This window comes from Taeniopygia guttata, chromosome 6, assembly GCF_048771995.1.
Source record: "Taeniopygia guttata chromosome 6, bTaeGut7.mat, whole genome shotgun sequence".
In the NCBI taxonomy this organism is placed as follows: domain Eukaryota; kingdom Metazoa; phylum Chordata; class Aves; order Passeriformes; family Estrildidae; genus Taeniopygia; species Taeniopygia guttata.
The window spans coordinates 7,479,544-7,497,169 of record NC_133031.1 but is presented as its reverse complement, the minus strand read 5'-3'; the positions used below and the strand labels follow the sequence as shown (position 1 = coordinate 7,497,169).

General features: G+C 38.9%; 1 long non-coding RNA gene across 2 annotated transcripts in view; it reads right to left on the bottom strand.

Moving 5' to 3' along the window:
• The window catches only part of LOC116808574 (uncharacterized), a 64,178-nt gene extending 46,559 nt beyond the window's left edge, over nucleotides 1-17,619 (bottom strand). Inside the window, exons 1-2 of one of the 2 annotated variants that reach the window (XR_012056665.1) lie at nucleotides 16,869-17,619; nucleotides 15,021-15,134 (exon numbers count right to left, since the gene is read on the bottom strand). This is a non-coding gene — a long non-coding RNA (uncharacterized lncRNA). The remainder of the gene's footprint in view (nucleotides 1-15,020; nucleotides 15,135-16,868) is intronic. The other variant, XR_004368303.3, reaches the window with a different exon arrangement.
• Nucleotides 17,620-17,626: the final 7 nt, after the last annotated feature.

The window sequence follows — 17,626 nt, the reverse complement described above, 5'->3', positions numbered from 1 at the left end:
AGCCTCTCTAGCATTCACTCTGTAAATCACATCTTCTGGATAAATGCCCCTTTTTTGCCTTTTCTTTTTTTTTTTTTAATGTCTGAACACCAGAAATAATGACCTGGCTTGCAGCCTTGCTAGATTAGCTCTTGTTAGGGTGATATTTTTAGATGAACATAGGTCTCATCAACCAAGAGATGTCAGGCCTGCTATCATTCCTGTCAGCTTCCTAACTTCGAACAGTTTCCCTCTCCATCCCTAAACTCTGCCCTCACCCCTAGTAGCCATGGTACCTGGAGCTCAGATGATTTGTTGAGCTTGACTCATTATCTACTATGTTGTAACAGCAGTTAGAAACTGAATGACATTCAATTAAAATGATATTAGCAGCTCAGGAGTGATTTTGTTTAATTTACTCCTACTCAGATGTAAAAACATTAGTGACTTTTTTAATTGGACCTCATAATGTCTAACTCCTACTCAAATGCAATGAAATTAAAGACTTTGGTGGCTAAATACCGCTTAATTTACTCCTACCCATTTATAATGACATTAAAGATGCTTTAGGGTAGATATTGTTTCCAATCATTTATATTCAAAAGAAATCTGAGCTTATAGGTACTATTATTGAGCATATAATAAAATCATACAAGAAATTTATCTATACGGTAGGGGATAGTTGGCTACAAGTAATATTAAAAAGTAATCATTCATTTTTAATGCAAGGATATTAAAAAGTAATGTTAAACACAAGAATTTGTGAAGTTTTCTGTTCTTCATAGCCTCTTCAAGGACATAAACCTTTTCTTTTTTAATTCAGTGTGTGGTTTTAGATAGAACATTTTTATTACATCGCACGTGGTTTTCTTAAGCGGTATTTATATGATAAATCCAAGGCTGACTTACGTCATTACTGAGACAGACAGCCAAGACACTTTTCAGTAATGAAGTTCATTTTGCCCTGTAACTGTGTGTAATAGAGTTTAATGCAGTCTTCTGAAGTTCAAACTAGAGAAACATCTGAAGTTCAAATATTTGCAAGAAGCATGTAGTTCTCTGTCACATTTACACTACTTCACATCCCCTTACAAAATTACTTGATCTTTACTGAGTTAGTGCTGTTTTCATCTACTACAAGCACCTACCCCATGTTTTGTAACACTGATAAGGCTGACCATCAAATCCTTCCTGTCTCTTTTACTCACACAAGAATTCCACCCATTTGGTCTCTGGCATATTCCCCTCTTCCCCTTCCCAGCCTTAAAAAGCAAAATTATTAAAAGTGTATTCCTTCACCTACAAAAACTTTTAATTATTAAAAGGAAAAGCATTTACAAAATTTCACTTGTATTATGAAAACAAGCTGTGCAGATGGAAAATTGTCTCTTGAGATGGAAGAAGAATATTTTTGCTTTAACCTTGTGCTCTCATCTAGTGTGTGGCTATGGAGATGTTCAAATGGAAGATCCTGTTCCAGGTAAGCACCATAAACCACTGCCAAGGGAGAGAGAAGAGATTTCTCTTTTTCCATCTTGGCAATACACAACCAGGCATCCTTGTCCTGCTGGTTGGTGGGTGGTTCAATGACTGTCTTTTCAAGTGAGGGTACCTGGTATTAGTTTCTTCCCAATTCAAATGGAACGTGGTCCTTGAGCTTTAACAGCAAAGCCTTTCAGAAACCATGATTCATTTGCTGATTCTGAAGCAAAAGCCATTGCATTACTTCTGTTTGCAAACTAGTTTAAAATAATGTATTTGTTTATAGAAGTCACTTTATAATAATTGTAAAGCTTCTCTGTAAAAATCCATTTTAATCCAAAACATTTGCATGCAATTTTGTAATTCTTTCCACTCAAATCTGGAATTTGGACGTGGGAGATTTAGAATAATTTTTCCCTGGGCATGGGTTTGCAAGGGGTTAGTTAAGCAATATGGGCTTGAAATACTAATGAGTTTCAAGGATATTTTGGAGTATTCGTAGCAACATTAGTATCTATATAAGCACTTGAACACCAGCAAATGCAGACTCTCTGTTTCGACCTGCATTGGTCATTTGCCAGGTCACACAATAAAAGGGACTGTCCTGTTCCTCTGGAGCTGGGAAGTGTATTCCCTCACACAGTTCCTCTGGATACTGCACCCTGCTATAGCATCATGCCACACTGTGTCCTGCTCTATCTGCAGCGTTGAAAGGCAGAAACACTCAGGAATTTATTCTCTGTGAACTACACCCCTTCCGAAGATGAGCTGGAGACATGAGGCCCCTGTGAGGTCTTGGCCTCGGAGCATGACATACAGCAAGACCAGCACAGGTATTTTGCCAGTCTTCAATGCTTTACGCCCTATATGTTTATGGCACACACATGCAAGTGTGGCACCACAACTCGATAATTTGGCAAGAGTTGAGAGAAACTCTACAGGAGCCCTTCCTCATCTCCCAGCCCAGAGACTGCCAAGTCCTCCCAATGAAATAGAGTTTTTGTGCCTTGGCCTGGCACAGGTGGGAGTTATCTGGAGCTGGGTAGGGTCTGCCATACTCTTATTTTACCTTTTGTCCAAAAACCTGTCTGGATTGACATTGGATGCACAGTGTCAATTTTGTGGAGGGAAAAGGGGCACCCTAGGTACAACAGAAGCTTTCAGAATAACAAGGTTATTACTGTACATTTGGACACAGCTCAGCTATCAACAGATAGTTATAGCAATTTTATAATTTAACCTACTACTGCTTTTTAGCATATTTACTATAGATATGATTATTGTAATTATTTCTATTAAAGTGGTCAAGAGGGACCACTGGGCATTGATCTTTCTCCCCCTTCTTTATTCTGGCATTTCCTTCCCTAAAGCATTCTCCAATGAGTGCCAATGGGTGCTAAACAAGTGTGAGGAAGCAACAATTATAGTATGGTGAGTAATCTGAATTTCAATGGATAATGTCTGCAATAGGAAACACTGTAACAACCGAGACTGGGGCTCAGACCGGCAGGGAATCCAAACTGCTTATTCAAAGAAAGCGACCTGTCACACATTGCCATGTCAGCAACAGCTTTCCTCATGTCCCTGTAGGGGTGATCACCTGCTTTCAGGGGTCTGTCAGCTTCCACAGGCTCCTCTCCATAGGGCTCTGTCATTTTTTCTAAGATGGGCACCTAAGATGGTCAAATCACACCTGCAAACACACATTCATCTAGTTCCCCTACCTCAGTAACATGGCCTACAAGCAGAGCACTTCTCATGGAATTCAACCCCTACCAACCACAGGAAAGCAAAGACCAGAATGGGTTTAAGAACATCAACTCCCTCCTACCATCCTGCTGATTGGGCCATTCCATTTAACCTTGATGCTGTGGCTGTCACACATTTACAAGGCACCCTAATTCTCATTATGTGTTCTTGACCCATTATATAGAGCACTTAAACAGCCTGTATCCTCTCCTATCTAACCTCCTAAAGCCATCATTTAACAGATGCACTAACAAACCTCATATTTTCCAGTTTTCTGGGGAAAAAATCCCACTTTATTTACTGTTTCTAACATCTATTTATGTCACCTCAGCTAAAAGAAGTATTTCTGTTGCAATTAGTTCAGAATTGTTTTGGGAAAGAGGAAGATACTGTCTAATTTCCATGGTGGAAATTTTAATAAACAGCACCCTCAAGAGGATTAGAACTCACTTCCTTTACTGTTTGGTTAAAAAAAAAAAAAAAAAAACCAACCAAAAAACCCCACAGTTGCTAAGCTACCCCTTTTTAATACAGCCAGAATAATTTCCAAGGGTTATTTGAGGTGTTTAACTATACAGCAAATACTGTGCAGGAATGCAGGTATACACTAATACTCTCTCATCACCCGTGCTTCTGCGGTGGCCCCTGAGGCATCTGTGTGGTTTAGTGTGAAACTGAGGCTCACCAAGATCAAACAGGCAATCAGTCCCCATTATGAGGTGATCCTTTAAGGAGGTGGCTTTGCAAAGGGATGAGGAGACAAGCTGCTTCAGGGCTCCCTGTTGCTCTGCACATTTGGCAAAGTCGTTGTGAGAAAAGCTAATATAAAGAGAGTTCTCATGTTTTGATCTGAGGGTGAGGAGTCCCACAGCCATTCTGTTTGTGGGCTGAAGGCATGAGAGCACACCTGGATTATTTCCTTACACTACACTGGTATGAGACCAGACACACATTGTGGACATTTGGGAAGGAACCATAAAAACTATACCTCACTTTGGATAATGGGAGGGCTGCCTGGAAAGGCACATTGCTAGTGCCCTTCCCCAGGACAGACAGGAGGTCACTAGCTGGGGGCAGCTGCCAGGAAGATTACAGCCCCCAGCTGACTGACCCCTGTAAATCTCAGCCCAAGCCAAGTCATCTTCCAAATCTTGAAGGAGAGCAACCTTGTGCGGAATGCCTGGATCTAGTAGTGAAGAGATCTTAAAAATCATGTCTCAGAACAGAAATTGAATGTGCTGAGGACAACCACAATTTGCATAGCATCAGAAAAGTCACTCTGGTGCTTCATTCTGCCTTATGATGGATGGTATATATTTTCTTTGCAGAAGTAACACCATCCAGATGTCTCTTCCCTCTTCCACTCATTCTTTTCACTGAACACATATCATATCAATACCACTAAAACTGATTTGCTGGCATTTTAGTGCTAAATTCACTGAAAAGGAAGACTTCCAAGAATACCAGAACACTCAGTATTAAATACAGCTGTAATTTACAGAGTGAATAAATTTGATTCCTATTTGGATATTTCTCTCCAATGTGTTGCCAATGCTCAGGTACCAAAAATTAGATCCTTGTTCATAGGTTTAAAAAAATCTTGCAACGATGAAACAAAACCTTAAGAAAGAAAAGACAATTAGATAATTCAGAATACTTATTTTGCACTTGATTTAGTAAACCAGCTTTCCACAGCTATGTGTTGGGTTCTCACTGTGCTGCAAACGTATTGGCAAAAGCTGTTATTTATCCTTTTTGTTTTAATAGTTAACATTTTCTATATGCTTATCAATTTTTAGGAGAATACTTATGCATTAAAAAATACTTACTTTTTAAAAACCCACTGATCTAAGGAAGCCTAAACAAGGATAGCCTTCTGACAAGCAGCCAGATTCATGCTAATGCTGTCTTCAAAGAGATGGAGTACCCAGCCAGATACAGATGTGACTAGGACAGAGAACATTTAATCCATATGCCAAAAGAAAGCTGCCTTTTCAATTCAGAAGTGTTTTCACAGTTGCAGTTTGGAATGAAGAACTATTTTTAAATCACTTGCAAAAGGCATTTTTACTATTTTTTTTATCTAGACATTTTTTCTAAAGCCAGACATGAGATGATAAGTATATACTGAAGAAAACTTGGGCAGAAATAACACACATCTGATCATTATTCCCTGGAACAACAATAAACAGCTACTCATCTGTGATTATCCTGTTTGGCTGTAGCATTAAGATAGAAATAAAAACTTCCAACCCCACAAATTTTCTGTTATACAGACATGAATGGTCCTGGTCCCCTTATTCTGAGATAATTCATTTTCTCCTCTTCTCCCAAGTTTTACTGCCTTTCTTAGCATGTCTGGCGAGTTTACTGACATGAAAGCCTTACTCAAACATACTCATTGTTTACATACATGTACAGCAATTTTGGTTAATTGTTTTAAAATCCATATTTATACACATTTCTATATATAGGCTCTACATTAATAACACAGACAAACATATAGAAATTAACTATCTTCTAATTACTTTACTAATTCTATTTTATACAAGGTGGGGAGGGAATTTTTGCATAGCTATTAATTAAGATTTCTTTCTCACCCTCCCTGTGTAGTATAATATACTGGGGTAGAAATATCTTAACCTATATTCCACACTCAACCATATTCCTTTTTATGCTGTAGTTAACAAAGGTGTTCATGAATCAGCTGAAAATCTCCGTTTATAGTTGGATGACACTTTTCTACAACTAACAACAATCCTCAGTTACAAATGCCAAACAGGAAGAGCACATCTGTGAAAAACAAGCCTCTTAAACTGAACGAATGAGTAACAATGGTGTGTGGGTTGTGCTTTCTATGCAGCAAACTCTGGGAAGACCTTTCTGTGAAGAGCTATCTGAGAACAATTGGAGACACTTTGGTGTTCCTACTCGCCTCCCACAGCCCTTTGTATCAGCAGCTCAGCAGAGGGAGTCTGATAGCAAAATTCTTTTGTCATTTGAAATCTCAGGTACTGTAACTCAGCTCAGTGCTGCACAAACGAATCTCTACTGAGTGGCTGTGTGTTTCTACAGAAGAGAGAAATTTCTCAATGGCTGGCTCTCAGTGTGCAGCATGAATTGTTATCTACCAGTTACCCCAAATAAATACTCTCTGCTAAGAAGCCTTCCATCACCTTGATCTCCCTGATTTACACAGAGCAGCACCCTCATTTCCACATAAACAAACTAAAGGTCTACAGCACCTGCTTAAAACCCTACCTATGCTGTGCACAAGGACCTACGATGGATGGAGTTCCTCCCAGTTAGTTGCAAGGCTGAGGAGAACCTGTGCTTAAAGCACCACTAGGTTCTCCAATACCATGCTGACAAGCATGGAAATTCCAAACTCAGAATTCAACTTCAAATCTTAGTGTAAGATTTCCCCATCATTCTCATAAGCCCATCAGAGAGACATTGGATATTAATATAAAAATACAGATGCATGAATACAAGCAAATAATTCTCAACTTCCAAGATGCAGTCAGCTGCAAACAATCCCCCCTCCCTTTTTTGCACCAATAATATTAAGGAGTAACTAAAAATATTTGCAATACTTCAGTCATCATATCAGAGACAGCTGAAGAAAGACAAGACAAGGACATTAGCGCTGGCAAATTCACATTGCTCTTTCTCCTCAAGTCCCACATCAATATTTACATAATTCAGCAACATAAACTCAAGGAACTGTCAGAGTTCATTCCTGAAAAAATCCTTCTCTAACTGCTAGAGGCAGACCTCCCTAGGCCAGAAGAGCAGATTGAAGTCATGCAAATCTTACATCAAGAACAGGGCTACACATTTTAGATAGATGTAACAAACACTTTTAATTTTGCAGAAAGTTCTCTCCCATCTCAGCAGAAGGCAAGTCCTCAAACGCTTCAATGACATGAGAAACAGGCTCTGATCTGCTCACTCTCCTTCTTGCCAAAGCAGACTACAATTTTCCAAATATGTAATACCATTTTTTCCCCAGCCACATAAAATCCCAGTCATTGGAATCAGAGTCTGACAACAGTTAATTTATTTGGACTCCTTCTACCTCATCAACATGCTAGAGCTTCAGGCTGTAGCATAATCTCAGCATTTTTCTCTCCTGAAAAACAGATGCCACTAGGAGGAAATAACTTTGTGCACTGCAGCAGTTGTCACATTCCCAAAGACAACTTCTTCTCATGCCTTTCATCAAAAAGAATTGCCAAAATAGAATCTTTCTACAGACTCTTAGGAGTTCCCATCCATGGGTTTTGATACCTACACTTAACACCATTTGCCCAGCTATAACTAAAGATGAAAAGAGGAAACACTGTTTAAAATCACCAAATCTCTGATGGGTTTTCTCCTGTATGAAATCTGTGAATGTGTAGGAAAAAAGCCTGCTTTACTGAAAGTATTGGGAATGTATGTTATATTCAATGTGCTGTTTCAGTGATGAACTGCAGTGTCTAAAAGTCAGCCACAGGTCTCTGGGGTACAACCCCCTGTTCTATTACTGCTACCTGTACAAGGGACACTTGCATCCTAAGTTTCTGATTTTCCCACCTAAAAAGAGTGAACAAACAACTGCTTAACATAGATGTTTCAATATCCATTGCCTTAGCATTTGCAAGCCTTGACAGGTCCTAGGCTAGAGAGCACTCAACAAAAGCTGAAAGTAATATTAGTTTAGATCATATTTTCTGTACTTTTTTTGTCCTACCGTTCTTAATTTTGAAGGACAACTGCAATTGCACTTCATCTATTTAGGCTTATCCTAAAGTCATTATTTGTTATGATGCTGTTCCTGCCTTCAACTACAAAGAAAATGACTATCCCTACCCCCTCACAAGCAGGATTAACAGCCACAGAAAATGAGTTATGGTTACTCTCACTGACAGGAGCTCAGAAGCAAATTCATTTTCAAAAGTCCACCTAAGCCCAAGAAAGGATTCTGCACCCTGTGTCTTCTTAATTCTTCTTCACAGGTACATAATGAAAGTACACGATGCATTTTTTTTCATCATCAGTCTGCACACTCAATACATGAGACCTATTGGTGCCAAAGGCAGTATGTGAACTAGGTGGTGTAAAGTAAGTAATGCAACACAATACAGAGTCTGTACACTCATAACAATTTTTTTTTTAATAAAGTATGTATTAAGAATATTGTCAGCACAGGTGGATCATTTTATATTTAGGTGGAATAATAATTATTTTACTTATGTCTCTGTCAATCTCCAAGTAAGCAGGCTCTGTATAGTGCCCAGTCAGACTGTTTACAAATACTAAATTGGTAGTAACCAGCTACAATTTTTCCTTCAATTCATAGGTTCACATTTCTTAGCAGAACAGGTACCAGATGCAGCTACATAAGCCTATTTTGGCTGAATTTAGTTTAGAAGAGTCATGGATTCTGGCCTGATTGTGTTTAATGCCCTTTATCACTAGATTGATGCACACACTCATCTGTCTTGCTCAGAACTAAGCTGTTACCCAAGTACTCAAACACTGCTATCAGCTTTTGCCCACTAGACACTACTGAAGAAAGCATCCTTAAATCAGCTGAAGACAAGACTTTGTGGGATAAAAATATAAACTGGATGCCAATATATTGCACGGTGCTTATACAGATCAACACCACACAACAGAGATCACCAAGCAGCCTTCAAAAGAGGCAATATTTCTATTTAGAGATCAGCGTAAAGCTTCTAACCAAACATACTTCAAAATCACAGGCCATGTGAGAAGATGAATGGCAACACTGTTGTGAAACTATTCTGAAGAGATCTGTTTTCTGAAGTTGTTCTAGTCTAAATATGTACTTGGCTACCTGCAGCTGCAGTGAAAAAAAAATTATTGTGTTCTCTATGATTCACAGTAATCAATATATGAAAACGAAATGAATTGAATTCTTACCAAAAGTGAGAGAAGATATGAGACAAATATCAGATGTGTAATAGCTGCAGCTTTTCAACAGGCACCTCCAGGACACCCTGCAAGCGTGCTCTATGCAGTATACAATCAGGGGCACACACACTGCAAGCCATTGGGAGCATCCAGCATTGAATGAAGCATGGGTGTTCCGATCTGCTCTGTGTCCAGCCCTGAATGCAAGAACACACATGACTCAAGAGCCACGTGTGCACTCGTGCCATGACAAACAGCCCTGATAAGATCTATTTTACAATAAAGAACTTCCTACATGGATCCAGGCTGTAGGATTATTGCTTTAATTGTTTCTTTTCACAAATAGAGAGAAAACAATGACACATTTCTCAAAGTTTACCTGGAGAACATGTCATAATCCTGCTTCATGAGCTGAAGCCTAAGGATTTCAACTTTGGTTTGGATTTTGTTTTTTTTTTTAATCTAGAAAGTCTTCATATGTTTAACAAAATACTTATGAGTATGAAATCAGGTGTTACTGTTATCAATATGTCCTCTACCAAACTGGAGTAGATGGTTTGCTAGATTAGATCATATATAACTTTGCATATTAAAAAAGTAGATGGAAATACCAACTTACATTTATTTTAATAAGATTGTGTAATTTGAAGTTTATAGAGCCATGCATAAAGCATTTGTTATTCCACCTTTAACAAAATTGATCCATTAACTCTGACCATATTTTTAGTACATAGTTTGCTACAAAAGCATTAGGACACATTATGAATCATTCTGGCATTATGAGAGTTAATAGAATATTATATATTTCTCAGGATTATTAATATTTAGTGTCATTCAGTAAATTAAAAAATCAAGTTTAACTAAGGTTAAAAATATCTGATGATACAGTACATAGATGATTGTAAATGTATATTAATGAAGCTTTACACAATTGACTGGGTATCTTTTCGTTAATCACTCACAAACCCATGCCAAACATATATCAAAGACTTCAGCTCCTTTTTCATCCAATCTTCCGACATTTCATTATTATAGTTACCTGATTAATGGATGCAATAATATATGTGGCATGATATGATATGTTCACATTAAATTTTAATCAAATATTACTAAATTCAGAAAACATTAAGTAAATCATGACTGATGAGGCAATATTGCTGTACTGTCGTATTGATGGTTAGAGAAACTCACTATGGAGTTACAGATTAAGGAGGAGAAGTAAATCTTATGAGGAAATAGAAGTATCTCAAGTTTAACTAGTTGGTTCTTTTAAAATTGCCTTCCAGCCAAAGGCTGAATATTAGATCTATCAAAAGTATTCTGGTGTCGGTAACTGATATGAATGCTTTGGGTTTTTATACTGCAAGTAGTCTCATTCTTTAAAATGCATGGATTAACATATACTCTGCACAAGAGCCTTTACCAAAAGATGATGGCCTGTGTAGGGAAAAGAAACATTTTTCTCCACTACAGTTGGGAAAAAATAGCCCGGTTTATTTAAAAACTTGCTCTGATTTGAGCAGGAGGGTGTCAGGCACATGAAATGCACTTGGTCTGTTCATTTTTACCTAAAATACACTTTGGTGGCTTTGCAGGAGGTGTGCAGAGAGACAAATAGGGGTTCATGTTCACAGCCTAGACCTACAAATGTAAGACGGCTTCACTCTGGAACACCAGAGAATGTGCCTCTACTGCTGCAGACAGAAGCTTTCTTTTCAGCTTTACACCAGTAGTAAACATGTTCATATGAAAATATGGTAGTTGTATTTGGCCATAATTCTATATTGCACTTTTTAACTTACAGACAGGAAATAAAACACTGAACTGCCTTTTCATTGCTGTGTTTGAAGCTGAGACTCAGAGACCTAATTGTATTAATCCAAGTAGATACATCTCCCATTCTAGTAAAATTTCAGATGGGATCTGCTTATTTTGTCCTGTGTCTGCCTTGAACATCCATGTCCCCACTCCCTTACCTGAAAGATTCAACTTATGATTTTGAGCATTACTCTTTATAACAAACAAGTTATTTACCCAGAGGAAAACTCCATCTCATGAGAGATAGATGACCCTTTGGAAGCTAAATGATCATTTCTAAAAACCAGTACTGAAGGAGTACTAGCTAAAAGACTGCTGCAGGATATCAGATGTTACTGGGTCTAATTTTGATTATGTGAAGTAGCATACAAGTCCTGCTTAACTGAATAATTAATTGTATTCACAAATGAATGCATTGCATAGTACTTGCCACAAGACCTTTCCAAAATGCAATTGGGTTCTTCATGTCCTGGTCTCACTTTCAATCCCTTTTCTTGTTTTGAAAGATTATGAGGGGTGTAAGATTGCCTTATATTATGTTTACCAGCATGGGAAATCTCAGTGCTACTGCACTGCAAATAAATACTACTCAATTTTGCAGCTATACTCTGAATATTAAGAGCAATAAATATTTAGCATGCTTAGCTGGATATTTTTTTAATAACTTGGTTTTTTGCTTGAAGTAATTCCATATAAAGGATTTAAAAGAAAAGCATACAGATAATAAAGGCAGAAAAAGAAATTAAAAGGCTTAAATGGATACAATGAAAATAAGGACCAACTGGGAAGAAGCACGCACTACTGATGTATCTTGGTAGCTCAGCTGAGCTATTGGTTTATTACTGGTTAGATGTATGGAACAAGAATTTTAGTTAAACATCTTCTTGCTATAAAAGTGGGCTTGGATTTTTTTAAAGTGTAACTAGCTCATAAAACCTAATGTGACTAGTTATGAGAATAATTAAAGCAATTCACTAAGTTATCTTCCTCCATACCCAGATAAGTTTTGTACAGTTACAAGATTAAAAAGCACAAAATTCCTGTGAGTGTAAGGCTTAATAAAAATGGAAGAATACATCCAAACCCACAGCTCTTACCTCAGGCAAACTCCCACTGGTGTTGGCACCTCATGCGATACAGAGAAGAGTGCAGACACTTCAAACAAAATTGCCTGGAAAGGTTTGATTCACTCTCACTTGATTAATTGAATGAGTAGATATAAGTCAGTCTTGCAGCTCTTGCTTTTCTCAGGAATGGAAACATATCAGGAAAAAAAAAGGTTCTCAGTAAATTTTAGATTAGAGCATGATGTTATGGCTCAGGCCTTCAAAATTCTGCAGGCTTCCACTAGAATGTTAACAAGATCCAGCATTTAATGACCCAACGCAGCTTTGTAGTCTGCAGGGTTGTGTCAAATACCAGACCTTTTGTCAGAAATTCAACTTGAAATGGGCCTATTTCTTTGCATAACAGTCTCAGAGAAGAAAAACAAAAGAATCCAGAAAATTTTTGACTGAGCACTCTGGATATGTGATGTTCACTGTATGTTGAAAATGTGTCAGTTTCTAAGGGCAAGGAAAGCAATAATGTACTGTCCATTGAAACACAGCTGTGGAGTTAGGATAAGAGAGCCAGTTTAGAGAAAAAGATACAGAATCAATGCTAGTGATGCAAGAATAGATCCTTCACATTCTTTAGCAAAGTAAAGCTGCTAAACAAACCTACTTTTTCCCAAGCTTTTTAAATCTGAAAAACCAAAGCTGAAAGGGTCTTTTACATTTGTGGATAGGGCCAGCTGAGAGAAGTGTTATTCAGTTGCCTGTAGCAGCGTTTAGGAAGGCAGTAACAGAAGCACAGATGCAGCACAGGCTCTTTCAAAGACGAACACGAGTGGAGCAGCAGGTCTGAGCTGAGGAAATAGGGGCAGGCCTGTGGGTTGTAGGTGAGAGGGGATTTGTGGCAAGAGTGGGAAAGTGATGAAAGGGAGGGTGGTGGCTTTGCAACAGACCTGTGTGAGAGAAAATGTATTAAGAAATATTAGGAAGAGAGTTGGGGCAATGAGCATACGTGAAAAACATGGAAACCCTCACATTTTGAGTTCTTATCACTTTCAGATGGCCAGTTCTTTTTGACCCTATTTTTTATGCCAAAAATATATCAGCCCTACTCAATCTAAAAGAAAAAGTCGGTATATCAATTGCATGTCATTATACTCTCACAAAATACTGAAAACAAGAAGGCTGCTGCTCAGCTTAATACTGAGGGCTTATGAACACAAATACAGTTTTCCTGGTGTCTTACACCTGGACAAAGTAATGCGAAGGAATACTACTTAACCTTTCACCATTCCCACCAACTCCTTTAACTAAATTAGTTGTTCTGAGCAAAGAAATCACACTATAAATATAATTAGTTACTTGGAACCTGATCTAACGCCTAATGAAATCAGCATAAGGCTTACAGAGAGAATGAGCTATAAAGAAAATATTAGTTTGATTGCTGTGGGCAAAACTACTTTCAGATCTAAGCAGAGGATTTAACTATTTTATTCTGCAAGCAATGAGAAAATATCTTCTTGATTTTAAAACTAAAATAAGAGACCTAATTAATTCTAGAACACCACAGCCATATACATTACTTCTTAGTATGCATGAATCCAATAGTTTCTTTTTTAAACAGGAATATTTAAGAGGCATTTAAGTGATTGTGGATCCTCATTTCAGTAAACACATGTGAAGGCATTCATTGTGTTTAAATATAATAAATACAGCTAAAATCATGCATCTGGGTCAATCCTCTGCATGTAATCAGGATTATGAAAATTTAGTTTCTCTCATCTTTCTCAATAAATGGTCTATGTACAGATGACTGGAAATTTATTCAGACATGGTCTTGCTATGTTCTTGTTTTTTAACCCACCAGTTTTTTCCTCCCTACAAATGTGACTGATTTCAAATTCTGTCAGTTTCTCTGGTAGCTAAGAAAAGTGCCAAACTGTGGTTGCTGATTTCTAAGCTGTGCTCAAGTTCTTTCAGAGACAAAATCTCATGCCAAGGCATTGTAATTGCAAGTTTTAAGCGCATTTTAATGACTTACTTTATCGGTTCTTACTGCTGACCACATGTCATTACAAAGGAAAAGGTCACTGAACACCTTGAGAAGGCAAAATCCAAATAGACACAAAAGGGCTAAAAGCGACTGGAAAAGGTTTTGATTTAGTTTACACCTTCTCCAAGATTTCACTGTCCTGAACCTCCCAATCCTCTGACTGAGGCTCCTTCAGCCCCGGTTGTCAAAGCCCTCCTTCACCCACTGCCTTGCCCACATCTCCTCTCAGGCGTTACCCAGAGGCAACCCAAAGAGACATAGCACATGCAAGGGGAAATCCTAAAATCTGGTTATTTTGAAAAATCTGACAAATGGAAGGAGGCCATCAGTTTGATGGCTCTGTACATGTGTGGTGGGAAAAAAATTGTCAGAGGCATAGGGGAATCCCTTTTGTTTAAAAAGTGCTTCTTCAAAGAAACAGACATCCCTATCTCTCTTTGAGGAAGGCACTGTGTGGGAGGCTCTGTGGGCCCTCCTACAATGCCATGACTGAGAAGCCTGTCTTTAACTGGAGCTTCACTGAAAATGCACAGTCCAGATAAAATGCAAAGACACAAAGAGTAAATAAAGAAGTAGTCAATGCTAAGCAAAGTGTGGGCCGAGGAATTCTGCCTCCTAAGGAGGTGACAGTCAAATGAAGCTAGCTCATCATGTGTGTCAAAAGCAGCACCAGACAGGTAAATAGCAATTCTACACTTCCCTCCTACTCTAAAATTCCACCCTTAAAACACAGGGTATTTCAGGAAGCTTCCTGCTGACAGGCACATCCTGCCCAGGATTACATTTTAATAGTTCTACTTTTACACAAACATTTAATTTATACTTATAGTCAACATGCTATTCCCATGCAGTCCCTCGGGAGGAGCAAAACATGCAAAACACAGAAAGGGTGGTAATGAAAAGGAATAATCAATCTGCATTCATTGATAAACTTGCAGATAATATAGTAGACTACTTACTATGGTTTTGTTTTTTTCCAGAGGGCAACTTTTTATCTTTTGGATCAACTCTGTAGACTCTGACAGAAAACAGTAGCCATTATCAGTCCAGCGCAGCAGAGGTTGGCACATCATCTGGAATGAATATGTGACATTCAGCACTCCAAGATCATGGTATTTTAGACAAAAATCCATAAAATGACCCAAGACTATTTTCTAAGTAAATAAAAACTTCCATATAAATTTAGATTTTTTTGAAGTACCAATAACACCATTATATCACATTAAAGCTAATTTCACAAAGATGACGTTACAGGTTTTACTTGCTTTCTGCAGTCACTTCAGGACATGATGCTTCTTGAAGGACCAGGGGACAATTATGTTTTCATTTTGCTAAAGCCAAAAAGTACTACCTATCCACACACTGGCTTGACTCAACAACACAGCCCCTAACACCTTTATTCTGTTGATACAATATCCCTTAATCCTTTAGCTCCCATTCCACAAGTGGTAAATTGGCCCAGCATCTTACTCCTTTTTCCATGGAAGACAATGTGTCTTGAAATGAGCACTGACTGTCTCTTAAAACCCAATAAATTAAATTGTCTTTCCTCAGCCAGCAGCAGGAATAATGGAAAACATTTCTCAGAACTAGTTTGTTTAATTTCTACAAAATGTTTGACCTAATGATCTGTTTTAGCAAATTGGTATAACTTACTGATAAGCATACAGCAAAAACCAGCTATGCAATTACCTGTCACAAGTAAATTTTTAATACAAAATTAAAAATTATACACAAACAGATCAGGAATACAGTTTGAATAAATAAATAAATTAAAATCTCCTGTTCCATCACAATAGATGAAAAAAGGTAGTAAAGGTGCTAGAAATAACAGCTTGACAGTATGCAATTTAACTGCCAGGGTATTGAAAATCTCATCCTACATAGTATTTAACAAGATCATCAACAACTGCCTCTGGATTTATGCAGTATAGGAAAGGATAATCATCTAGCTAAGCATAAGATCTGACATTTGGATGCAAGAAAATCAGTAAACTGTGACACGTTAAATTCAGCATAATTTCATTAACAACTGAGCAACCAAGTTTTGTGCTCAAATGTAAAGACCTTTGGCAAACTTTTTCCTTTGTAGCACTACCAGAAGAGAGAAAGGCCAAGCTGCAGAGGGCTAAGGATTAGAGAAGGGCTTGTCACTGTGAAGAGGTACAGTGACCAAGTGGAATGGTCAAATGGGTACTATAATGCTAAAGATAACACCTAAATATTACTTTTTCCTGAGCTAAAAGGAAGGGAAACACAATGGTTCAGTACAATGAAACAATTCAATTTTATCGTCTTGTGTCTGAGTGTAAGTGCTGACAGTGAAGCACCAGCTACCCTTTCTCCCTCACCCAGGCCAACCTATACCTGTAACAACTGATACAGGACAGCTTCACCTATCTCCTGTTCAATCAACGGGCTCTAGATCAAAACCCCTCTGGACTACACGGGATCTGACTTGCTGATACATAATGAAACAAAGTGATAGATAAAGTCTTGCAAATGAAAATGGGAATAGCAAGGTGTCTTTGGGAAGCTCCTTGCCAGAAGAGACTATCTTGTCTAACCACCTATGTTAGAAGGTAAACTCCCCCCAGCACTCCCACGCTGCAGAGCTATCCCCACTGCACAGGCACAGTTGAGAGCTGTGCCATATCAGTCCGTGTGGGCTCCCTCACAGACCCACAGACGCCACTCGTGTCTGAGGATCACAGCTACAAAGGGCACAAAGGGAACTCTGGATTTTATTTACTTGCTGCTAATTAGCTTTTTCACTTATCTGCTGGATGTCTCAGCTTCAGCCCTACCTTCTTTTGTCTCTCCCTATTTTTCTTGCTTTCTTTCCCCTTTCAGATTATTATATGAACTCATGCCACCCTTTGTTCCACCCAACAAAGTTGCACACAATCCCTCTAGCACACTTTTCTTCTCTGGTCTTCTCAAAGCATAAAGTTGTGTGGGCCATGGCTCTCACCACGTTCAGTGCTCTCCCTCACTGGTCCCTCTCAAGGCAGTGTATTTTGAATAATTAATCACAGAATCCTTGAGGCTGGAAAAGATCAAGTTCAACATCCTTATGGGAGGAAACAGCGGAGCAGGCATTCATCTCCTCACTCCTGTGACCACTGACAGGACTCAGAAAACAGCATAAAGCTGTGTCAGAGAGGTTTAGGTTGGATGTCAGGAGGTTCTTCCCCCAGAGGGTGGTCGGGCACTGGAACAGCTCCTCAGGGAAGCGGTCACGGCCCCACGGCTGACAGAGCTCAAGGAGCACTCGGACAACGCCCTCAGGCACATGGTGTGACTCTCAGGGAGTCCTGTGCAGGGCCTGGAATTGGACTCGATGGTCCTGATGGGTCCCTTTCCTTTTTTCTTCACCATTTTAGGGCTTAACTTCTCCGAGAAGCAAATGTGGTGATGTTTTCCTTTATCTTTCCTCACACCGGCTGACCGGCACACCCTTACGAGAAGGGTGAGCGAATCCCTCTCCACCCATTTCCCCACCGACTCCTCCCTCCGCCCTCAGCGCGGCAGCGCGCGCGGCGCCCGTTGCCGCGGCGACGCG